Raw genomic sequence first — 27178 nt, 5'->3', positions numbered from 1 at the left:
AATTTTGTGTTGTGTTTGGTTTGGTTTTGGTATTGATGTTGCTGGGGTTTCCATAACCACATTTAGTTCAGGATGTATTTCTGTAATAATATTTTTTCTGATAGAAAAAGAATGATTTCACCTACATTTACTTTTTTTTAAGCCTAGTTTTAACCTTATTAGTCTAATTGTCTACCCTTTACAACGATTAACTAACATGAACAGTGTTCTGTTATTAAATGCAAACTTTCTAGAATACAGATTGCTGGGTCCTATCCCTCAGGATTCTCTTTGTGATAGATTTGAGGTTAGGCCCAACAAATTGCATTTCTAACAAATTCCTGGGTAACACTAATGCTGCCAATCCAGGGACTGACTTTGAAAACTGTGGAGTCAAATGATACATGTTAGAACATCAAAAAGATGTGAAATCCATTCTCAGCGCCCATCTAAAAGAATTATAAAAAGAAACAGCAACTTAAAAAAGAAAATCAGAGAAAGAAGAATAAGGCTAAGAGCAGAAATGAACTTAAACATAGAAAAGAAAAGTGAAATAGTGAGGTTCAACAGGCACAAAGAAGTTTTTTTAAAAAAAGAAAAGTTGATGAAACCTCAGTGAATCAGAAAAACAAAAAAAGAGAAGTAAATAATCAATATTAGAAGTGAAAAAATAATTATCACTATATATCCCAAAAGATAATAATGTTTTGGAAAATCATATGCTAATAAATTTGAAACTTCAAATGAGATTTTTTAATTCTCAGAGAAGTAGAGCTAATTTTTGTTATACAAGAAGAAATTGAAAGTTTAATATCTATTTTAAAGATTGAATATGTAAATAAAACTTGCAACGAAGAAAATTCCAAGCTAAAATAAAGCCACTAGTTGTATTTGAAGAAGAAATATGATTTTAAATAAACTCCCCCAGAGAATCAGTTTGTTCTCATCTCACTTTTTTTCTTAAAAGATAGTTTTGCTGGGTTCATAATTCTAGTTCAACAGTCATTTCTCTTAGAACTGAATGTAGTTCACCTTCATGCCTCTATTGTTCTTGCTAAGAACTCTGTTGCCAGTCTAATTTACATTCATTTGATCTATTCTTTCTCTTGGGCTCTTTTAAGATCTTTTCTTTTGACATTGTGTTCTGTAGTCTGACCACAGTTGTCTAGGTTTTTTTTTTTTTCTCTGTATTTTATATATTGTACTTCTTATGTTTGTGAGTTCCTATCTTTCCTAAGTTGTCATAAAGTCTCAGACATTTTTCTCTTCTCCACAGTTATCTCTAGTCTGTTTTTTCTGGGACTTCCACTGAAAGTGTATTCAACTTTCTAATTCTAATGTCCATATATCTTAGCCTTTTGCATTTTGCATCTCTGTCTCACTCTAATATATTTGAGTAGTTACCTTGGATATGCCTTTTGTTTCCCTAGTTCTCACTTTGATAGTGTCTAATCTATTTTTAAGCCATCTATTGAGTTTAATTGTCAATAGTTACCTTTCTTATTTCTAAAAATTCAATTGGTTGGTCATTCTTGGTAACTTTTTGTTGATTGCTCATTTTTTCTTCTACCTCTTATTTATTTAAACTTATACTGTATTATATACTATTTTATATTCTATGTTTGATAATTCCATTAGCTGTACTCTCCAGGTAAGGACCTAAATCTTTATTGTTTGTGCTGCCTCTCACTTGTGGTTTATTTCATTTTGTGTTTGGTGATTTTCTTTTTATTGCGAGCTAAAAATTTGTTGAATTTTACCTGTTGAAATAGTGATGACATACATTTTGGACTCGTTATTCTAGAGGGAATTTGCAGTTTTGCCCTGGGACCACTTTAGCACTTTTCAGTTTTCTGCCCTAGTGTAGGAGTCAGAGACTTAGCCCCATCAACATGTAGCAGCCCCCAGTTAAGCCTTCTGGTCCCAACACTGGTGTTGACATTTACTTCTAGGACTTCTCTGGGCTAGTGAGATCAAATAGTTTAACTGATTAGTTAATTTTTCCAACTTTCCTGAGAATCCAGTAATGCATTAAAAATACTCTAGAGGTGCATTATCTTAGGCTCTTCTGGGTATCTAGTCCATCTTACTACCTGAAGCAGAAATCCCAAGAGTAACATTTTTCATGGTAGAACATTTGGAAAAATCTATAAAAGTCAAAATCAAAAATGGCATCCTCTGCCATCCAGACTACCCTCGTTAATAATTTGGTGAGTTTCTTTCAAATATAAACACATAGTCATAGAATATAAATATAATTATATTTTTGTTGATCAGCAGAATTTATTATGGTATTTGGATCAAGGATGCCAGATATATAAATTAAATGTTATCACCACTACCTTCTTCACCCACTTGTGACAAACAGTATCAATCAATTACTGCTTTCCAACCCCTGGGACTAGTAGCTTCATGTCATATCATCAGAAAATGACAGACAACAAGGATCAGCTACTTGGAGTTAGTTGGTACCTAAATTGATGGTCTCTTGTTGCTTTTTTAAAGTTAGTAAATAATGTTCATTTATTTTTCAGAGTCTTTGGAAATAAAAATCAGCAGGAGAAGCACTTTTATAAAACTCAAATAAAAAGAATTATATTATTTTTAACTAATGAAACATTCAGAAAATGTAGTAGGAGAACATATTTAGGAAGTAAAACTGTTACCCCCAAAATAGTAAATGTCAACACAAATATGGTAATGGAGGAAAACGTTCCAGGTATCAGAGTGGATTAACATATATAGATTATAAATGAGATGTGTTATGCCGCAAATAATCTTCACCCTTAATGAATAATACATCTTTATTGAATATATAAAATATATCAGAATTATACTCACAGAGGTTCGGGAGAGAGAGAGAGAGAGACAACCCTGTCCTTGAAGATCTATATTTTGTTCATAAGTATAGGGGTCAACAAATTCAACCCCAGTCCAGCCTGCCTCCAGATATCTAAATAAAATTTATTGGAACAGAGCCACACCTATCTCTACATATTGTCTACGGCTGCTTTTGTGCTAAAATTACAGAGTTAACTAGTTGCAACATAGAAGATATGGCTGAAAATATTTCCTTTCTGGACCTTTCCAGAAAATGTTTGCTGATCCCTGTAAGTCATTCATGGGTTGATTACCACAATCAACTAAGGTTAAAAGTTGTCAGGAATCTAGATTGTCCTTATTTCCTCCTATTTTTCTCTGAAAATTCACCCATTTTCTTGTCTTCCAGTTTCCCCTGCATCCGACTCACCATCTCAGTCTCACTCCAGGGTAGCCCTAACTTAAGAATTGACTTCTGCTATTACAGCCAAGACCTGCTTGGAGATAACTAACTCCCAGGCACCTGCTAAACCATGGTTAATCTGATCCTGTACAATTCAAATCCATCTATTTTCTTTTATCCAAATTTAGGCCATCTATTTCTATCTGCACACATCTCCCCCCATTTGCTTCCATTAACAGAAACTATAAAAAAGATAAATGACATACAAGTGCCAAATTTACAGTTCCAAAATTAAGACTTCTACGTTTGAGAGAAGGAGTCTAAGAGAAAAGGTGTTATTTGATCCAGACCTTCAAGGACAAAAGGAATTCTGATAATTATGAGGATTAAGAAAATTATTATAGTCAAGGAAAATGGCAAAAGCAGAGGGATAAGGGAAGGCAGACACATAGGATGATCAGAAGCAAAACCAAAACAAAGCAAAAATCAGGGAGCCTGGAGTAAGTGGAAGAGAATTTCAAAGAGCAGTTTAGAATGTGGAAGACCTTAACTAGAAAAGTAACTGGATTCTGGATTCCATTTTGTGGGCAGTGATGGTGAAAAGGCTTTGACCTGGAAGATTTGAATGCATACAGGGTCATTTGCCTTAGCACGTTGAAGCTGGCAGCAGCATACAGAAATTGCAATAAGTATCATCTTAATAATAGTGGCCAAGTATTATATAGATAGAGATATCCATCTGTATCTGTGTATTACCTGATTTCTTCTTTTGAACAGCCAATTGTCTTCACCATATACATGAAGAAACTGAAATTCATTTGGAGAGGGTTAGCTGACTGTTCAACGTCACATAGCAAAAGGTGGAGACTCCTGGATTTAAATCTCAACCAGTCTGATTCCAGGCCCCTTTTCTTAATCACTGTACAGCCTAAGTCAATTGTTAAAGGTACATGTATTGATTATGACCATTTCCATCAGACAGCAAATGCAGGGGAACCAGAAACATCACACAAAAAAGAAAAAAAATAAAGAGAAAATGAATGAAAGAAAAATGTTTGGCAATGAGAACTTACAAATATGGCTCAAATACCCCTAACTTCAATAAAAGGGAAATGAACTATGAAATTATGGAGGGAGGCAGTATATGAAAATGAAGGCATTGATACTTCATCCAGACCTCTTAATATGTAAAGTTAAATATTCACTCCATTTTAAGTGAATGATTCTGTCAAAAGAATTAATTTTCTGAGCAATGAGGATATTCATTTAGCATGATTCCACCATCTGCAATTTATGAACCAAATTATATTCTTTCAGAAAAAAAGGAAGTTCATACAATGCATTTAAACTACATCAAGACCAAATCAAAAACGTTTCCCTAAAATTGAAGAAATCACCAAGTAAAAGTTAATCGCCTGCACCCTTAGTAGACAGTGACCATTACAGCATAATATATAACAAATGCTTTACCCAGATGGTTTTTTAAATTTTAGCACATTATTCATGATATACGAGGGCAGAGATCAATTCTTAACTGAGAAGGGAAAATTCTCACAGCAACATAGCCCTCAACAGTGCTGGTGTCCCAGGAAAGCCCTTTTAAACACATTTTAGTTTCCCAAAGAAGCTGCAGGGGCCCTAGACTGAAATGCCCACCAAAGCCTATCAGGCATCTCGAATGGGGAAAGCAGGCTGGATGGACACTGTGAGAAGTGGAAGAACTCTGTGTGGGAATCACCTCAGACCTAGCTATTGTTTCCATACGGATATGGGGCCTCATTGTACTAAGCTGCTCCAGTTTTTTTAAAGGAGCTAGAATTCCAGATACTTGGATAAATTTTCCTATCTTTAAAAAAAAAAAAAAGATAATTAAATCAAAAGTTTTAAGATGCTGAAGATAACATCCTCTACATCCATCCACATTGTCACAAATGGCCGAATTTCTTTTTTTGTGGCTGAGTAATACTCCATTGTGTATGTATACCACATCTCCTTTATCCATTAGTGAAACAAGTCCCTTTTTCTTGCCAGTGTCATTTCCACGTCCTCACTCCAATTTTCTGCCTGACACTTTAACTGCCACCCATCTCTATCAGATACACACTATATACAATTGCAAATTAATCCCTTTAAAATACAATTTTAATTACATAACTATCATTACCAATACAAAGATACACACACACACACACACACACACACACACACACAGGCGTGCAGACACATACACATACACACAGAGACTAAAGAAACTGATCTCATTCCCTCTTGAATTGAGTACTTTGACATCTACCACCTTGTGCTCCAAAATTATCTATCTTGCTTTCTTAGGTATTACCTATGCCCCAAGTAAAATAAACAATTCATCCTTCCCCAGGCTCTCCCTGTGTCTTTTACTTCCAAACCTCTGTTCCCGTTGTTTCTTCCACCTGAAATGCCCCTTCTTCATCTCTACATTCTTACTGATGTCCATTTTTCAGTATCAGGGCTTATGATGGGATGGGGAGGAGGACCATTTACCTGAGGGCTTACACGCGCAAAAACCCCTCAAATTTCCCTTCAATTATGGTCAAGTAGAGAAAGTGATGATATGTCTTGGTGTTAAAAAAAAAAACATTTATTTCTTATATGTGAATGTTTAAAATACACCTCCATCCTTTAACAACCCTATTTGTCCTTTCTTTGTTAATGTATTAGGCGCATGAAAAAAATAGAATGAAAATAGCTTGGGTCTTGTTAGAATTCTGAGATTACCTGTTCAAGCTTAATAATAGCAATAAATATAATAATTATAGATCGTTAAGAGCTAACATTTATTATACAGGGTTTATTATGTGCCGGCACTGTTTGGGGTACTTTGTATTTTACTTAATTCTTTTAAAACAGTCTCATGAAGTAGGTGTTATTATTATCTCAATCCTAGGGAGCAGGAAACTGAGGTTTCCTGAGCGGAGGCAGTTTGGTGAAGGTCATACGGTTTTGATGCCATCTATTTTACAAGTTGTGCTTTTAAAATATTCTGGTCTATAACAAACCCTCTCTCTTTTCTTTGAAACCCCCAACAGCCGGTGTTCATATTTTTATGATTTTCTATATGCTGGATGATCATTTCGTTGAAAATAAAATTAATCTCTAAAGTAGGTCAGATAGCTTCCTCAAATTAAGAATTGAGGCTGAGTTCCCCAGTGCCAGTGCTGAGCCTCGCACACAGTAGGACTTCAGTATGTCCACTGTCTTATATTTGGGCATTGCAGTTCCCTGATCACACCAGTTTTTAAACAAATTCAACATTTATGCAGGAAGGGAAATTGCAGGTCGATGTTAGTGTAATTACCAGTACAGTAAATCAATAAGTACTGAAAGCATTAGCGCCGTAAAGAATATGGGGCCAATAATGATAAGTAATGGAGAAAAATCTTATGTTTGTTCTTACAGACCTTTTCTCCCATTCTTCACTCTTTCTTTCCACCTACACTTAATTAGCCCCTGGTCTAGTCTTTTGTTCTTTTTCCTTTAACATTAAACCTTTAAGCATTTGCCGGGTGATGAAAATAATATGTAAAAATGCTCTTGCCAGATGTGTTTTTGTTTCAAAAGGGAGAGAAAGAAACCCCCAAATATACGTGGATCAAATGGTAATCTGTTGGAAATGATGAAACTGGTTGCACGTTCCCGTGCAGGACGTACATCATATAATTCTTTATTCTCCCATTCCTTTTTTGCAATTTTATTTTTTGTATGTCTTATTAGAAACTCTAATAAGTTTCTATATTTTCTTTTCTTTCTTTCCTCTTGCTTCCTGGGTCTCTTCTTATGCTTTCCTTATTTCCCCTCTGCCTATCTTATTTTCTAACATGATTCAGAATTTCCTGTGCAAATCCAAAGAACTTAACTAAAAAAATTTTTAAATAGAATTATCTCTACAATTTGCAAAGACCGTTTACACCTTGCCAACGTAAAGCAGGGTCCTGAGATGTATTTTGTTCTCTCTTTGGCAGTTAGACCTTGATGAAGATTTTATACCCCCTTTTAGATGTATATTTCCAAATTTAAGTCTAAAAATTCAGAAGCATCTCAGGGAATGAGCCCTTGACACTGTGGTCACAATGGTTGTCACTTTAACATGAATGATTTATTGATTTTCTTCTTGGTGATACCTGGCCATTGATTTTCCATTTACAATTTAACATTGGCTATCCACATGGTCATATATTCCAGCATTCAGTCTCTCTGTATGTATATTTTCCTATTTATAGGCGGTGAGGTAGCCAAAATTTTGTTTGTGTCATCGTTTGATACGGTACAAAATATTAACTAAACTCCATTGAACTTGCTCATTTTGTAGATTAATAAAATGTCTTTCTTGTCTAGCCCTTGGGCACATAGACCATAAATAAGCAAAATCATAAGTTGATAGGAGTAAAAGATTTCTGGTTCCCATTAGAGCATGAGTATAATTTAACTAGAATTCTTTTGCCTTTTGCCACAGCTATTCATGAGGTACTAATGAGAAATTTGGCCCTAAACCTGTACATCTAACTCATTCCCTTCTAGAGGTTGGATAGACTTTAGGATGCAGTCAGATGTTCTCGAACTGCAGTGTGTGGGAAAGGGACTTATATAAATAACAACCCAGAAACTCTGTGTAACACCACATAATTTACCAGCATTTTCACATGCATTATCTCACATCTAATTTCAAAGAAGGTATCAAGCACATTCCACCTTTCCATAAGAATGTGATGAAAGGAGATTGTTGAGAAGAAACCCAAATTAGAATATAAAGGAGTTTGGCAATGTTACCAAAATTTTACCTTTATTCTAAGAAAGTAGGACAATATTTCCGTATATATATATGTATATTTAATATGTGCTAATTTTTAAGTCAGAATGTGGAGATAATTAGTAGTTACGGGTAAGATTAGTTTCAGGCTCCTTCTAACAAAACAGAATAAAATCTAGAATAATAATGATAAAAACAAGATGTAAGTTTATTTCTCTCAGCAGCCTTGGACTGAAACAGCAGCTCCTCCAAATCACTTAGAACCCTGATTCGCTCTGGCTAGGCATCACCTTTGTCCTCGTTGCAAAATGTGGCTGTTTAATCCTCAGCCATCGCATCAGAGCTCCAAGCAGTAGAAGGGAGGAAGAGAAGACCAACAAGCCCTCTCCTGTTTAAGGAGATTCCTAGAATGCCTCATACAGCATGCCTGCTTGCATCTCATTGACCAAATCATAAATGCACAGCCACCCTGATTGTAAGAGAGACATGGAAATAATGGTATTTTAGCTGGATGGAAATGAACCTGCAGAGGTGAAAGGGAAGAGTAGGGGTGGGGCGGGCAGCTAGCAGTCTCTGCTGTGGGGAGGGAGGGAGGAAGGGGAGGAGAGAAGCATAGAGGCAGAGAACACCAGAAAATTAAATATTGTCAAGACTAAACATGGTTCCCAAATATTGAGTTGCTTTTAATTTATGAATATGGGATAATTAAATAATGCTAGCAAGTTTTATTATTTGGTAATGTAATTTATCTAAATGAATAGCACCAGAACTAAGTAGCAGAAAAACTTAAGAGTCTGGCTTTTCAGAGCATATTTTCTTTGATCATTTCCCAAATATATGGGAAAATCCTTTTTTTCTATGGAGATGTAATAAACATAAGATTGTGTAGGTTTATGGTGTACAACGTGTTGATTTGATACATTTATCTTCTGCGGTATGATTACCATCCTGGTGTTAGCTATGTACAGTTGGCATCTCTGTCATGTCGTATTATTTCTTTTTTGTGGTAAGAGCAAGATCTAGTCTCTTTGCAACCTTGAAGTCTGTACTACAGTATTGTCGCCTGTAATCATTATGCTGTACATTACATCTCCAGGACTTACTTATCTACTAGTTGCAAGTTTATACGCATGAATAACATCTCTCCATTTCCCCCATCCCTCAGCCCGTGGTAACCAACATTCTCCCCTCTGTTTTCACTAGTTCTGCTTTTTTGGATTCCACATATAAGAGATATTATATAGTATTTGTCTTTTTCTGCAAATGAATTAGCTTGTTATGCATAATTCTGAGCTCAGAGATAATTCTTCAATTTTTAAAATTTGGCTGCTTTGAATAATTCTCTTTATTGCCACCTATTACATTACATGTTTGGGGATTTACCTTTTCTAAAGAAATATTTACAAACCCTTTGGTAATAGGGTAAATGTCTGTTTCAAAATCAGTTCTATGAGCAGGTATTTCAAGCTGTGTAAAAGGAGTTCTATGTCTCTGAGGGGACTGTGGGCTTCCGTTGTCCAAGTTTCTCCACTTCCTCTTGTCCCTTATATGCAGATCGTCCTCTTTTCTTTTCTTGAGCCTCTTCTTTCTGCCCTCGACAGCTTCAATTACTGCCTCCTACAGACAGCATCCAGAAAACAAAGTAATTGAATAGCTAATTAATTTATTTATATGTCCAGCCATTTAAAAACACTTATTTAAAACCTACTATAACATACTAGATATTCAGAAATAAAAAAGTCATTGACCTCAAGGAGTCCATGATTTCACAATCAACAGACATGTGAAGTATTTTAAGGGCTCTGATGAAGATAAACACTGGCTAGCAGGCAAGATTGATCTTATAGGAGCAGTTTCTGAGCTACCCAAGGGGCAAAAAGACTTTCAAAGAAGGATGAAGCATCTAATCTCATTTATTTTACCGTTTCATCAGTCTAACTAGAGTATAAGTTCCTTGAAGTCCACAGAAATTTCTTGTTCATCTTTTTTTTTTTTTTAATCTCCTACTCTGCCAAGAACATTAGACTCTTAACATTTGCCTGTTGAATAGAGGAGCTTAATCAGACTTGCTAATGCTGGGATATCCCTAACTGTAGCTGAAGTTGTTTGGTTTGTCCAAAGGGCAAATGGTAACTTTTTAATATTAGCCATTTGCATCTCAGTATGAATGAGTCCATTAGCCATCTTCCTTGGAGTGGGCAGATATATACAGCAAACAAGTTATCAGAGTAGAAAGCAATCATGAACACACTCAGCACCTAGGGATGTTATTTATCCTCAAGAAAGGAAGAAGGGGGTGAGGGTATAGCTCCGTGGTAGACCGCATGCTTAGCATGCACCAGGTCCTGGGTTCAGTCCCCACTGAAAATAAATAAATAAATGTAATCACCCCCCCCCCCACCACCACCATCACCACCACCAAAAAAAGGAAGAAAGTGCAGAAAATGAATGCTGGGTGTTCTGGAAGATTAACTTTGTCCAAAGAATTCCTATTCTAAAACAAGGCTTCCACCCCAGAAGGTCCCTCCCTACTCTGAGTTTCCCAGCTGAGTACAAACAAGACTACTGGCATATGTGACAATCTGAACAGAAATTTTTCTTTTAAGACATGAAACCTTTACCACTGACTTAAGCCTTAAAAGGAGCCTCAAATATGAAGATTCAGGAATAAATGATAGAACAATGAATGTTTCAGTAATCAAGTTGTAAAGGATTAGAAATTACTCTCTAATCAGATAGGATGTGGTTATGAAAATATCCGATAATTAACTGAATTTTTCCTAATCATAATCACCTCTCCAATTAATGAAAAAGGATATCAGTCTCCCTTTCTATTTCTTTAAACATGAGATTATTTAGGAGTGATGATAAAATACTGATTAATTGTTTTGTTTTAAAACAATTAGATTAAAATATTGTTTGAAGTTATTCATTTTACCCAGTTGACATTTTAATGTATAAATATAATTACAGACTCTTTAAGAATGCTTAATCTTTGCCTTGATATATATGTTAGCAATTGTGTGTTTGAAAGAGAATCGTAAAATGTAAAACTTTGTGTTTAATCACCAGTGTCAAAAATTATTAGGTAATAACCACTAGAGAAGAGAATGTGTGAAAGATACAAAGGCCCATATTTAAGACATAATTTTTCTAATAGTTTCTCTGATTTTAAGATGTCATGGCGTCATATGAAGGTTACCAGGTCAGATACCAAATGGACTTTTTAAAAAATGTTAAGCGATCAATTTGCACTCGTAAAAGGGTTAAGATTACTGGAAGTTAACGTCCTCTTTGACTATCATCTAGGTACAGTACTGGATAGAGAGACAATAAAATCTGGCTCTCCTGAGTGTCCAACTGGTTAAGGAAGAGTAGATCAAAATAGTTTCTTAAAGGAATACTGCCCCCCAAAATGGGGGCAGAATATAATTCCATCTGATACTGTAAAATTACAAATTTAATGCTAGAAAATACTGTTTGAAGATCTGCTTCATTAATCCTGGTGCCCTTCTCTCTGTAACTCACATCTCAGTCCTCTCTTTCTTACTCCAAGACTAAGCGGGATGCCACGGTACCACTGCTGGGCGGTTCTATCAGGGAAAGAGAACAGTTTTTGGACAAAGCTAATTTTTTTTTTAATTTCTTTTTTTTTTTTTTAATGTTGAAAGGCTTGAATGGCTAAGAGTGTGTTTAAAATCCATTATGATTGTAAATATAATATACTTTATTCAGCCTGTGGCTAAATGCTGAGAAATGAAACTTTGGAGTAAGAATAAATAAGAATAAAGGAGTTCTTTCCATTTCCTGACAGTAGAACTGGATTTGCCCAACAAAATATGACACCTAAATTTTTGAAGGCAAGATGGGTGTTGGTAAAATTTTCAAGAGATGTACTCCTTGCAAAAAAAAAAAAAAAGAAAAAGAAAAACCTAGTGTGAATGTTTTTATCAAATTAAAAGTATTTTTCTTCAAGTACATAAGCACTCAAGGTTTTTTTAAACATGGTGCGAAATTTCTAAAAAATCAGGATGAGCACTGTCAAGGAATCACCATAAATGAGAATAAGGTTGCACATTGTGCTCACCTCCAGTCATTGGACCCAGATCTTGCATTCATTTTTGGTTGTGTTATGATAAAGATGACGTCTGGATCGTGTCAGAATATCCAGATGCAAATGGGAAAAAGCCACGCAGTCAGGCTGCTTTGTTTCTCAGCTACCACACTTCTCCCGTGCTGAGGCATCCAGCTGATTGTCTGAAATGATCGCATTACATCTGGATGTTTAGCTTTGTGTAGCCCCAAGGAAAGACAAGTGTTGAGTTAGACAGCTGTTAGGGTAATACCCTTTCTGCCTCCTTAAGTTTCACAGAAATAATCTTCGTTTATGAGGTAATTTTTGTATCAAATTATAGAATTGGTGCTGCAAGTCCAGAAAATGAGAATCCTGTCTAGAGCAAGAGGGCAGGGCACTGTGGAAGTGAGGATGCCTTGGGAGGGGGAGGGGAGGATGATGGAAATCAAAGTTTAATCAGAATGCTCAGACATAAGATAAACTGATAGACATGACGGAGCTGATGTGCAGTTGAAAAATAAATTACTAATTAGTTTTTATAGAAACAGGCTCACAGATGTGGAGAACAAACTTACGGTTACCACGGGGTAAAGAGGGTGGGAAGGGATAAACTGGGAATTTGAAATTTGTACCTCCTGAGGAGTGATGGAAATGTTAGCTATTGTGATGGTGTGTTCATTGGTGTATACATCTATCAAAATTCATCAAATTGTACATCTGAAATATGTGTAGTTTTACTGTACAGAAATCGTACCACAACAAAACTGTTTAAAAAAAAAAAGAATGAGGTTTTAGAAAACAGTATAAGTGAAAATGATGGTGATTTATTTATGCTGGAGGTAGAGTGCAAGAAATCTGAGTATATTACTTGGGGCTGCAGGAACAATAAACACAACGATTTAACTAAGTAAACTACAATAAAATTGTATAGAGAGATTTATATAAAGTTCATTAACATTCATCTAGACTGTTGCGTCTTTGAAAATATTAACGACAGTATTAAGGCTATGTTTATTTTAAAAGATTTTCTATTTAAAATTATTTTAAGTGGAAGTACTGGGGATTGAATGCAGGACCTCGTGCATGCTAAGCATGAGTTCTACTGCTGGACTACACCCACCCCCCTACTTTAAAAGACTTTTAAAAATAGCAAGAGTACCTCTTTTCTCTGAAAAGATGTGTATATCTGTGGCAGCTTTACAGAGTGTGAGCATTTAATGGAAAAGTGTGGCACGGTTTCTCAGAGCTTTGCTTTGTGATTTTCTGTGTGTACTTGAGTCACGTTGATTAACTTTCTTCTGCCCTGCTTTCCCCAGCTGCAAGGTGGATACAAATCCTCTCCTGTCCCCTGCCCAAAGTCCTCTTCTTTCTACTCTGATAGACAGTTTGAAATATATTAAAATCTGAGAAATGTTCCGAGTTGCAGGAAATTGAAATCATGAGACTTTTACTTTAAAACTCCACACTAGAAAAAAAGTTATCTTTGTTTAGGATGAAATTACCTGATTTAATTCAGATAACTTCTATTATAATATCTTATTCACAGTGTAGCAGAGCAGATCACCAACAAACTTCTCTTTTCTAATTAATGGGAACTCATGAAGAATTCTTAGGACTTGGCGCATATCCACTTGAAGGGCATTAGAAAGGAAAACACTTCTAAAAACACAGAAGACATTAAACACATTTAACTTCAATAGTGAAAAAAATGCTAAGTAAATGAAAATAAAACTTTACTGGCACAAATAGCTTTTTATGTACAAGATGGCTTGTCCTTAGGAAGATATATTATTTTTTCTTCTTCAACATATTCTGTGTAGAATAAGAGTGAGATTTCCATGTATTTAATAGATGTAAGTTAAATAATCAGTTAAAGTCTTAGCATTAAGTTCACATCTGTGGGTGAGGAATAAAAGAATAAAAAACATTCTCCCTACCATTGAGAATTTATGAGGGCAGGATTCCTACATTTTAAGGCATGAGAATTAACAAGTTACTTGGCCTCTCTGAGTCTTAGATTCCTCACTTTTACACTGATGTAGAATAAAGTCAACGGAATACATTTTAAAGATCTAATTGATTTGACTCAGCAGCTCATGAATAGGGCAGCAGCCAGTCTAGCAGATAGAAGGAAGCTCTGAAGATCTGTACAAGGTGAGAGATTTTTCTAGACCAAAGTGGGCAGGGTCAAGGAAGTTATACTGGGCATGTTCTGTCTGGTTAAAGCAGGATCGCTTTGCTTACATGGGTTAAAGGGAAGTCTAGTCGCCGGGTCATGCAGCTAGGGTTAGCAGCCCAGCACTGGTTGGTTGACCTACACCTTCCTTTCCTGGGAGAGCTCAGCGTGCAGACTTAGTTATTTCTGGTGTGCTGACATAGGGCTTCCCATACGTGGCTCCATCTTGAGCCTAATATAATGACTTTAACAAAAATATGGATAATTATACCTGCCCATGTCACCATATCAGTTAGGATTCTCAAGTACTAGTGACCAAAATGGAGTTATTTTTCTTAAATTACAGGAAACCTGTTCCTTCCGTGGTCCAAGGTTCATTCAAAGCTCTGGGTTCTCTATGATTCCGTTGGTCTTTCCATTGCAGTTCCTTTCTAGAAACAGATTACACACTTCTCCTTATATTTCATTGGTCAAAGCTGAGACTTAAACCCACCCCGAGCCCAATCACAGGAGAAGGGAATTCCTATGATGGAAGTAGAGCCATGATCCATCCTGAGAGGCTGAAGGAGAGGCCGGCTTTTCCGAGGTCAAGGTAGAATCACCCACTAACAGAACAAAATCAGAGTTGTGTTACAAGGAAGAAGCCAGGAAAACAACCAGTGTCAGCCACAGTCATAAAATTGTGTAAGTGCTATTACCCAAAGTTACTTAACAAGCTAATATGAAAATATTTTCCTAACTCTGAAGCATAGTGGGAGTAGTACAACTATTGTTATTGATAATGATGATGCTATTTTTATTATTAGCATATGGAAATCTGCACTTGGAACCAAAATTATATACTCAGTAGTCCAAATCCCACCCCTGAACCCCTCCAGGTCTCTATTTCTCTCTCAGATATTTTTAGCATCTCCAGCTAAGTTCTGGAGCCAATTCGTGTGCATGTGTATGTTGGAGCAGGGAACCAACAAGCAATTCTCAGCCACCAGCTTGGTGTCCTACAATTCAGCTCAGTTTGTGACACTGTCTACCTGGAGACAGCATCAGATTCCACAGGTTAAAGGTTCAGTCCTACTAGACTGCCCTACCCCATACAACTTCCAACACCAATCCCCAGTTCAGGTGGTCACCTGTGCCTCTGACAGACTGACCACTTATAGATTGAAGGTTCACATGGTCCCCTTCTTGGGTTCCATCAGTTTGCTAGTGTGGCTCACAGGACACAGAGAAACACTTTACCTCCTAGGTCACCAGTTTATTATCAAAGGGTATGACTCAGGCAGATGGAAGAGATGCCTAGGGCAGTGTGTGGGGAAAGGGTAGAGAACTTTTATGCTCTCTCCTGGTCCACCATGCCAGCAGAACCTCCACGTGTTCATCAGCCCAGGAACTCTCCAAATCCCATCCTTGTAAGTTTTTTGTGGAGACATGATTACAAAAGCATGGTTGATTAAATCATTTGCCATTGGAGATTGATCCAACCTTCAGCCCCTCTCCCCTCCCAGGAGGTATATGTGGAAGAGCTGAGGTAAGGGTGAAACTGAAAGTTCCAGTCACCTGGTTGGTCCTCCTGGCAACCAGTCCTCATCCTTCGGGATGGTCCAGAAGTCACTTCATTAACATAACAAAAGATATCTTAGTAGCAGTCACCACTTAGGAAATTCTAAGGGTTTTAGGAGCTCTGGCCAGGAATGGGGTTGAAAACCAAATATAAATTTCTTACTATAAATCACAGTGTCACACCGCCCAACTACTCAACAATTAAGAGCACTGTATCTGTGTTAGCAATGTGTCTCCCATGTGCCCAAAGCAGCCTAAGAATGTTATTACTGCCCTCATTTCTCTTAATGTGGAACGAGTTTGCTTTCAAAGTTACATCATAATCATGCTAACTGGTCATGTACTCTTTCTAAGACTGTGACTCAGTTTACAACACTTGGAACGGAGAAACTAAATATATATAATGCCTTTACAACCAAATTTAAAAATAATTTTTTTAATTGAAGCATAGTCAGTTACAATGTGTGAATCTCTGGTGTGCAGCACAATGTCTCAGTCACGCATATACATACATGTATTTGTTTTCATAAAGGGTTATTATAAGATATTGAATATAGATCCCTGTGCTATACAGAAGAAACTTGTTTTTTTAATCTATTTTTATATATAGTAACTAACATTTACAAATCTCAAACTCCCAAATTTATCCCTTCCCACCCCCTCTCCCCAGTAACCGTAAGATTGTTTACTATGTCTGCGAGTCTATTTCTATTTTGTAGATGAGTTCATAGTGTCCTAAAAAGAAATATTTTTATTAACATGTGTTTTCCCCATTGACTTAATGCCAAAACCATTTCCACTAGTGCCTCTTACTGAGTTTATGGACTTTGGGGAAAAATTTCTGTCATTGTTTTCCACTTACCTCTTCCTTGCCTTTATTACTAAACAAAATTATTTGATACCTCCTTGTAAGACATTTTAGTGCACACCAAGCACAGCCACCAGCTGTAAATATTTATGATCAAAAATACAAGAAGAAAAAATTAGCTGCAGTTCTGGCAGAAGTAAAATATTGACATAATATTCAAGCAAAGGGTTAAAACACTTGAAAAGAAAGAGGAGAAGCCTTGAATAATACACTGAGAGAAATGTTTAGGGTACAAGGAAGATACACAAATGAAAATGTTTAAATTTGTTGATTTAACTTAATTGTGTCGAAGACTTTTTACTCTAATAAGATTATTTTGGTGAGATTTTTACAAGGTACTTAGGCCAAAGAAAATAATCACTATGCTCAATATATTACTGAGCTAGCTAGGTAACCCTAGGTATCACCGCAAAACAAACCAACCAACCAACCTAAGAAATGAATGGCCTTGAAGATAATAGAAGTCTATTTCATCCTCATATAAAGTCTAAAACAAGTGCCTCAGACTGGCAAAGTGACTTTGTTCCAAGCAGTGATTCAAAGACCCAAGGCTCCTTCCACCCGTGGTTGTCACCTTCAAGATGTAGCTGCCAACGTTGCCGTCTCAGGTCCGTCATGTCACAGAAGGGTAATAATCCTGGAGCCGTGCGTATCAGAGGAGTTTTATGGGCCAGTCCCAGGAGGACACGTATTACTTCCTATCTCATTCCATTGGAACGATCTCAGCTGTATGATCACACCTAACTTCAGAAGATGTTGGAAATATTGTCTAAGAAGAAGAGAAAATTAGTTGAATGTCCAACCAGCCAGTCTTTACCATATGTACAATCAGAACTTTTACATTAACTTTATTTCCCTAAAAAAATTTCAAGCTCAAACTTAATATGTATATCATATAGAGCTTTGTAGCTATATAATACTACTTATAAAAATTGTAAGTGATAGCAATAATTGTGGTGACCTTTGATGAGTCATTCCTATAATACTAAGTACTATAGAGAAATATATCCCTTAAACTTGATAGTATCCCCCATAAAGCAGATACTATTATTATTTTCACTGTTACTTAGGTGGAGAAATTGAGGTAGAGGAGAAATCAGCTAACTGGCCCAAAGTGGTGGATGATGCAGACAGTAAATAAAATGGGAGGACTTAAATGCGTGGAAATTTGCCACTGCAATTCAGCCTAAAAATGATTTAACTAAGGCTTTGTGATTATCCGCTTCAACTTTTATTCTTATCAATATTTTTTCTTGTGTCCAAAAATCTTCCTAAACAAATTGTTATATAAACACAATACACTAGCAGTAATTTACTTTTCTATTCTCGATTGCTTATTTGTTTGAGAAAGAAGCTCATGTGATGGGAACACAAATTTGTAATGAATCAAAACTTCCTATTCTTCCTCTCTTTCCAGTACTACTACTCTTTTCCTCACCCACATAGTCATTGCTAAAACAGGACTTTACACTGCTGTGTCCATCCTATTGTGTATCTCAAAGTAGTCAGTGGAAAGCAAAATCAAGAGGAAGATGTAAGGAATTATCTCAGTACAGAGAGAAAGAAATAAGGAACAAAGGTTGGGTGGGGGAGTAGAAGAAAATGCTTTGGGAGGAGGTATTCTAGGAGAATGTTGATGGAAAGATTTGAGAATAGACAAAAAGAGAGTTAATAGAAGCAGCTTTGAGCGAGAAGGAAGAAACAACAGAAATGGAAGAACAAGAACTTAGAAGTCTTTGGTGTAAATTATTGAATCCCTTTTAATGGTGTCCAAGCAATTCAAAAAAAGATTATATTTACTTTTTACTTGCATTGCTATTTATGGTCTCTTTTTTCTTTCATTGTGGCCCTAAAATGAGCCAAAATAGGCCCTGTGTTTTATTTGGGTTACAATGAGATTATAACAACACTTCTGGAATCTTAGAGTTGGAGAAAATCTTAAAGATAAGCAGTCCAGTACCTCTCCCAATATGAGAATGTATTCTTTTAATGAGTTTTATAGTAAAATATTTATTTCCTGATGAGGCAGATTATTTCAGTCCTAAACAAAAGTAAATGCTTTATTATATTGAATCAAAATTCAGTACCTCCCTTACTTCCACAAATATGCTACAGATCCTGTTCTGTATAGTGGCACTTCGGTTTAATCCATTCTTCATATAATAGTTCTTCAGACATTTAAATATATTCATTACCTTTTCTACAAATTTTATTTTCTTTTGTCTAATGATAGAGTTGTACTTGGACCTTATTCTTCACCCCATCTACTAGTCACCCTTTTGATTAGCGTTACTTTCAAATTTATTATTCCTGATTTCTCAGATATGTATTTAACATCTTTCCAGTTTTTTGTTGCCCTGTGTATCTGTAAAATTGTAAGATTAGGAAACAGATGGGACACTTAACATAGGATAATTTAAGGAAGGTTTAATTAACAAGGGAATTTTCAAAGGGATGTGTGTAGAACAACAGTAACCGGGACTGGTAGCTTGCTACCTAGTCCCATGCTGGGTCTGAGGAAACAGGCAGAGAACCTGGGTATTGGAATGTGGATGGAGAGAATTGTATAGAATGGACCACTTTAAAAGAAGTAGTTACCTTCTGTAAAGGCACACTGCCCGCTCAAGGCGACTCATACAGAGGGAACCAGGAAATCAAAAACTGATACATGACCCTACTCTTCTCACTTCCACCAAGCATCTGGAGGGGTGTCCCCATTGGCTGAACCCAACCAGAAGCCAAAAGACCAAAACTCTCAGAGCAAAGAGTACAGAGTGGAGAGGAGGAACTAGAGAAAGAAATGGAAGCTGTCTAACACATTGCAGAATATTTTTGTAGGTATCCACCACCAAAATAAAATCTGCTCTGCTATGAGGTGATCTGAATCTTTCAGCCAGTGGTGTCACTCAAAGAGATGTACATTGTTGGCTTCCTGCTAAGCAACAAACAGTTCATTTCTTTCCCCACTTATTAGAAGTCCAGTCATATAGTAGGACTTGCCGAAAGTAATCATAATTCAGAACTCACGTTTATATTGTTGTGATGTTTCTGACATTTCACATACTTAAACTTCTTGGGTGTCCCATAATGAAATTTAGCCTCCTGGTGAAAAGTGGCATTTCAGATTCTGAGCATGGTGGGCTATCACAGCCATTGATCCTGCCTATTATAACAAACAGTACTAAAAAAAACCCCGAAAACTCCTAATAGAGGCAGGTTGCTTTGTTCTTTATAGAAATGAAAGGGAGGAAATGGTTGGGTTCCAAGGGAGGAACAGAGAAACAAGCTGGAGAATTGACAGTAGAATTGGCTACATGCCATCACTCTTTTAGCTTTGCTTTAGTAAGCTTTTTGCCAATATGTAATACAATAGACCTCGTTGCATACCTGATGCTGTGCTGGATAACAGCCCAAAGCTTAAGAAATCTAGGCTGGGCACATAAAAAACTAGAAATATTTGCATTTATTTAAAAAAAACCCATCTCTCTAAATAGAGGTGTTTTTTTTTTATACAACCAAGATCATTATTTATAAGTTGACTCATTTATAGGAATATGTGCTCTTTTCTTGCCCATCCATTTGCCTCCAAAGAGCATAAATAAAGCAAAATGAAATAATCCAGTGAACCTTGTGTAACTATTGTAGTGCTTTAAAAAGAAGAAAACATTCCATCAAAGAAACTGGGACTGCTTTGCATGTATCATCCTATTTACTTGTACAGGGTTGCTGAGATTTGGCTGGAATAGTTGTCATCATTCCTGAGGGGCCTCGATGCCATTGTTGCCGAGTGAATTGTGAGCACTTGCAGGTCTAAAATAAATACTTCAATTCTAGGTGCACTTTGTTCAAAACCCATGCTTAGTAGCTCCTAGTGGTCCCTCAAAACAAATGTGTCCTGTTTTCTCTTGGCCTTCTCTCCTGCAACTCATTTCAGACTTGTAGTGATCATTTATTCTAACAAAGTCCATGGACCTTAGAACTGGTAGGTTGAATGCTCGAAAAGAAATGTGGCAGTTCCTTCCATGATGTGGCTTGGGAGTGGTATTTCAAGTCACCCTTCATAAGGCCTTGCTCTACTTCCGTTCAGATTGAAGTCCCAATCCTAAATGGGAAAAATATCGTCAGGCATAAAAATAAAGTCAAGTAGGTTGATATCCAAAAATGAAGTCTGCTAGAAAGTACAGCAAGTATGGGATACCAGTCACCAAATTTTATTCAAATCTGAAAATAAGTAATTTTTGTGTTAAGTGTTGTTAGAGAGGCTTGAGAGACTGATGTGGACGTGTCAACGTAAAATCATGGTTGATAGACACAGACGAATGGGAGCATAAACTCCAGTTAGCTCCTGTCGGCGGAGGAGCCCAACAGTGCCTCCAAGGACCTTAAAGGTTAACAATAAAATCTCAAATTGAATGCTCATCTTCAATGTGAGCCAATCTGTTATAAAACAATGAATTGGCATGAACATACCAAGGCCAATGAGTACAGTTAAGCAAGAGCCTGTCAGCGTGCCCATAGTTTATCACCCATGCAGAGAGTAACTCTCCATGACATTAAGGATGCTCTATTTGATAGAATGTCACAGTTAGTTGACACTGGCCTTATCCCGGATCGTAGATTCTCTGTCACATCCTGCCAGTTTAGAGCAGGACCTAATGATTACAGTGTTTTACCTTACAAGCCCTGATGGGAGACCAAAGCTGAGCTGAGCTGTGTAAATTGCTGCGTAGTGTCAGAGTTGCCAATGGGAAGTGACTGATAGAGGAGATGACCGGCCACACGGAAGAAGAGAAAGTGAAAAGTATTGTGCTCTGATCTTGAGTAGAAAAGCTTATAATCTAATCAAACCTAAGGAAAATGATTTATAAGAGTTTCAAAGACTTTTGAAGCTGCAGGCCATTCCATTCTTTGGTGACTTGAATGAAACAGAAAATTCATCTCCTTTTGTACACATGGCAGATAACGCCCCAAATATACAGAAGTTTGGACAGATTAGTTTTGAAGCATCTAATGATGTGAATATGTATTTTCTATTATGTGCCAGGCATTAGGAGCCTAGAGACAAACCTAGAGGTCAAACAAGCACAATTCATAGGATTTATTCATAAACCAAATTTATTTTTGTGTCCTGCTGCCTCCTTAAATTTAATCAGTGGGCCGAAGCTTCCCTCAGTGAAAGCTCAGATAGTCATGATTAGACCATGCACACAATCTAGTAATTTAAATATCCATTCCTACTCTGCTTAATTTGCTTACTGAGGGTCAGGCACCATTATCAGGAATGGGATACAGCAGCTCTCATGGAGTTTACACATTAAAGAGACAGGACAGGGGAGGTATTTAGACACTAAAGAAGTAAACAGACATCACTCTGCTTTAGTGTTTTGAGCCCTCCTGTTACATAAAATACTTGCTAAGACAATAAAGAAGAGTGATGTGGTAAAAAGAAAGGTTGTCATCACTTTGTGTTAGAATGGTCAAGGAAGGCCTCTCTGAAGAAGCAGTGACTGGTCAGACCCAAAGGATAATGTGGAGCCTTTCTGGGGAAAGGGCATTCTAGGAAGTGAGAATAGCTTTCTTACTCATTCATTAAAAAAGAATGCCATTTGCAACAACATGGATGGACCTAGAGATTATCATAGTAAGTAAAGTAAGTCAGACACAGGAAGACTCACAGACACAGAAAACAAACTTCTGGTTACCAAAGGGGAAAGGGGGAGAAAGAGATGAATTTGGAATTTGGGATTAACATATACACACTAGTATATCTAAAGTAGATGAACAACAAGGACCTACTATATAGCACAGGGAACTATATTCAATATCTTGTAATAACCTACAATGGAAAATAATCTGAAAAAGAATACATGTATATGTATAACTGAATCACTTTGCTGTATACCTGAAACATTGTAAATCAACTGTTCTTCATTAATTTTTTCTTTTTTTAAGAATAGCTAATTCAAAGACTGGGCAGGAACAAGCATGTACCATTGCAGGGAAACTATGAGGTACTATGAGTGGTGGGGAGCACAGTGCAAAATGAGGACAGAGAAGAATGCAACAGGGAGGGCTCTCTGGTGTTCAATAAACAGTTCTTCTTAACCAAGAAACCTTTGGAGGAACTTTGGTTCTGGGTGGGAAATACCTCTGAATCCCTTTAAAGATTCACAGATTTTTACGTGTGTGTCTATGTGTGTACTTTTCATTCGATCCTCAAAAATGACCCTTCTTTAGGAAAAACATATTCCTTATGTTTTTTTTTCCTTCACTTAACACTCTCCCAATACTTCCGACACAAGATGTGTCAGTTTTCTACACATCAAGAAATTCTCTGCAACACCAGCTGAGTATCCTGTAACTCAATTCTGCCACTAAATGGAATTAATGCAGGCCCCACTGGTTAAGGGTTCAGTTCCGCCAGATTGCTTCCCCAACATCAGACACCAATCACAAACAGTAGGTCCCCAAGTTACCCGCAAATGCTTGTAGCCAAATCAGAGATTCCCATGACCGCCTCCTTGGATTCAGTCATTTGCTAGAATAGCTCACAGAACTCAGGGAAACACATTTACCAAATTGTTGTCTAATAAAGGATATGATACAGGATACAGGTGAACAGCCAGATGAAGAGACACACAGGACAATGTCCGGAAAGGTTCTGAGCGCAGAACTCCCCCACTCTCTGACCAGAAGTCCTGCCACACAACCCTTCTTGTGTTGAACAATGAAGCGCTGTGGATAGCTTAAAGAACAGTACCAACTGCAAAGGGAATAAATTAAATTAAAGAGAATAAACACCAGTAGCCCAAAGCCTGGGGAGCTCGGAGGCATTCCATAGAAAATGTAGGGAGGAGAGTGGCCGGGTGGCGGGAAAGGGACAATGCCAAAAGAAATGACAATATTCAGGAAGCTGGGCCAGTAGAGTTATGGCAGCTAAGTAATTTCAAACTACAAAAGGAATTTTAGGCTTCAAAACTCTAGCTCCCAAATAGTGTTATAATTAGTATTATTTTCAGATTAAAGAAAACACCACTTTTGTGTAACAAATTACCTCCATTTTAAAAGAAAAATAATATATTTCACTTCATAAAAAAATGCCCAAACGAAAGCATTCTTACATTAATTATTTCACTCTATTCAAAAAGCATATCCCTGCTTGCTTTTTATTATGCCTTCCAGCTCCTACTTTGAAAAATATGTTAAGAAGCTGGAAGGTATTTTTTTAAAAATGAAAGGAAAAAAATTGAAAAATAAATAATCTTTGAAGCAATTAGAGCCAAAATACAGAACACAGAAATACACATGTACATATTTCTTTATTTGCCCCCTAGATTTAAGTCCCATTTTCTCCCACCTTCCTTGGCACTAGAACACGAAACATCTTTCTTTTCTTCTGAGCTGCAGCAGCAGGCAAATGTTTGCCCCAGAATTGAGTCAGATTCTGTTCTGTGGACTGATTGGCAAGAGTTTTCATAGAGGGGGTGGGGTCCCCAGAGGGCAAATACATCATTTTCATAATGCATTTCTGGGTTTTTTTTTTCCCCCAGCCTAGGAACCTAAGTCTGTTTCTGAACCATTTTGTCTGAGAGTAATAATTAGCAGCATATTGCAAGAGACAAAACAGTGTCATTGCTCTGTGGGGTCTGTAGTTGCTCTTGTAAAATTACCAAGAATATCATTTTACTGTGGGAACAAAGAACATATGTAAAGTAAATATTGTTACAGATTTTAGAGTTTTGGGAAGACATTTTTTAATCTGAATAGTATATAAAAACCACAGGAAATAGAGTTTAAAATGGATTCTCTTGGTGCTTCCCTTCACTCAGTTGACTGTGGCAGAGGTAAATGTCACTTTGTGTGATGAAAGATTGAGTGCAGGACTTTCTAAATGTAGGAAATCGAGGCACTGGAGTTTACAACACCTGAAAGATTATGACGTCCCCCTCATGGTAGCCTCCGTACCTAGAAATCAGTCTCCCAGTGAAAACCAAATATGTTTCCATCATGAGAATACTTTAATATTGAAATATTTCAGATTATGCTAATATTAAAAATGATCTTTAAACTTACTGTGTCTTTAATGGAAGCTATTAATAAGAAGGTGACAGTAAACGTGTGATGATAGAACATATTTGTATGGGGATTGAAGTATTGACAATACACTGTCTGCCTCAAGAGAGGTGTGGTTCTTTGGACCAGATCTAGAAGCAGTGCCTCTCTAATGGTGAGGCTCAGCCTTCTACAGAGGCAATGTGACTGTGGTTTTTAGGAGGCCAGGCTTTGGACACCATCGCCTTTCCAAAAACCTAGCTCTAAACCAGAAAGCCTCAGTCCTGCACTTTAGCTGGTGGGTTCCAGAGGCGGTCATCAGGCAGGAGGCAAAGCTTCCTGATTCAGATTTTACCCCCAGTGCTGACAGTGCTGGCAGTCTGATTAATCATCCCACGGCACATTAGTCAGTGCAAATTAGAAGTGGGGGGTGGGGGTGCCCCAGAGGCAAGGACAAAGCTGCAGATGGGAGAGACAGCAACAAGACAAAGCAATAAAACTGCTGTATGGTAATTGATGGTCATTAAGATGAGCCTGAGTCACCAGGGAAAGCTAAATTATGCTCTTCTGCTCTGCTTAAGAAAGAAGGATCATGTACCAGGAATCCCCAGACCTGGCTGAATATCAGAACGGCCTACAATATTCTGGTTCAGGGGGTCTGGGCTGGATGTGCCCCAGAACGTGCCTTTTAATATGAGTCTCAGGGAATTCAGATTTAGCTGATCTCCAGAATGATCTGTGGGTGTTTCTAATGTCATAGACGAGGAAACTATGGTCCAGAGAGAACTTCCCAAGGTCACCTAACTAGTATAAAGTAAAAGAACCAGCATTCCAACCCATGCCAACTCTGGCCAGGTTCTTCCAGGATTCCTTTGCATCTTTTAGCTGATTGGAGTCTTAGGTTGCCTTGACCGTGGGCGTCTGAGTTTACTTAAGCAGTGGTTCTCAAAGTGCATCACTTGGAAACTTGTTAGAATTGCACGTTCTCAGGCACCACCCTAACCTTGTATATCAGAAATTCTGAGGATGGGGCCCAGGAATCTTTTTTAACAAATGCTTTGAGAGATTCTGTACACCCTACGTGATTCTGAAAACCACTGTACTAACGCATATCAGATGCAATTTAAATGAATTTAAAACAGCAGCAAGCATAAGGTATCTCATTTGGCAACTCTCACAGGAATACCCATTTTTCTCAGTTGCTAAAAAGGGCACATGTATCCCCAGAACTGTCTTTCTGTGCATTTGAACCCTCAGGTGGAGGTCTCTTTCTCTAAGTCTGAGGTACCCATTGTTCTTACGTTCTTTTCTTCAATCTGCTTCTTAAAAACTCTTTTCCAGGAAGCAATCTCTTGAGGACACTTATCAGAGCTCTTGATTTAAAACAAACACACAAACAAACAAATCAACTGTGGAATGACTTGATCAGGAAAAAAAAAAAAAGTCATTGGAAGGATATCAGATAGCTCATAGAGTCAACCAGAAGAAAAAGAGGCCAACAAGAAGTTGAGGAACTAAGGGAGCCTATTCAGAGCACACATCTGAAGTCACGCTCCATGACGCTCCCCCTGGTCCTGGACGCTCATCACTGTCACTGATGAACTCTCAGCTCTGTGAGATCCCATGAATAATTTCGAAGTATCCATCACTCACTCAAGATTCAATGTTCCAAGAGAAAGCATCCAGTTGACCAGACCTAGCTAGAATCCTCAAGTTCCAGCAGCTGAAGAGTAGGGGGCCAGACTCTCTCTGTATATAGTAGAGTTGTCTACTGTGGACCCCTATTACCTGACCGAGAGGCCCAGAATACACAGTCCCCAAAGACCATGTAGAACCAGAATTTTTAGAATCACACAAACCTTGGATTCTTAGAATTTCATTCATGTTTTTCCTAGTGGAAGTGAATTAAAATATAAAGTTTTCCAAAATCTTTGGAATGGGGAACTGATATTCTGTACAGTTACTTGCTAAACTGCTAACCCCATAATCTTTCTAGCCTTGGGAAGGCAAACTACCCAGCTCTAAGAATCTTTGCATGCTTTAGAATAAATTAAAGGCTATCTCAGTCATCAGAGTTTCCAAAAACCAAGATCATTCCCATCGCAATTGAAAATTCTGCTTAATTTTAAATGTTCTCTATGTGAATAATTTGAAAATACCATCTCTGCACCTTTCCTATTTATTTATTCATCGAGCAAATGTTTTGGAGAGCCTGTTGCAGACCAGAAATTATATCAGGTAGTAAAAATATAACAATGCTTAGGTCTGTATACTCTACCTGCAAGGTGTTTCTGGTCTATTTTAAGTGTTTGTTTAGTTTTTATTTTTTCCTATCTTTCCTTCAGTCAGTATACATTGAGGTGGGAGGAGTGGGTAGAGATCTCACACGTTTCTATTAGTTACTCAAATTGTCTTGGTTCCCCTCTTCTTCCCACCCCTTGGATCTCACCTCTCCGACCGTG

The 27178-nt window shown here is 37.3% G+C and overlaps 1 long non-coding RNA gene across 1 annotated transcript in view; it reads left to right on the top strand.

Moving 5' to 3' along the window:
- The window catches only part of LOC105095265 (uncharacterized), a 743648-nt gene that overhangs the window by 475353 nt on the left and 241117 nt on the right, over positions 1 to 27178 (top strand). The gene's annotated exons all lie outside the window — the stretch shown is intronic.

This window comes from Camelus dromedarius, chromosome 17, assembly GCF_036321535.1.
Source record: "Camelus dromedarius isolate mCamDro1 chromosome 17, mCamDro1.pat, whole genome shotgun sequence".
NCBI classification, from domain to species: domain Eukaryota; kingdom Metazoa; phylum Chordata; class Mammalia; order Artiodactyla; family Camelidae; genus Camelus; species Camelus dromedarius.
Note: the sequence above shows the minus strand (reverse complement) of the source record. Positions and strands in the feature narration are given on the sequence as shown.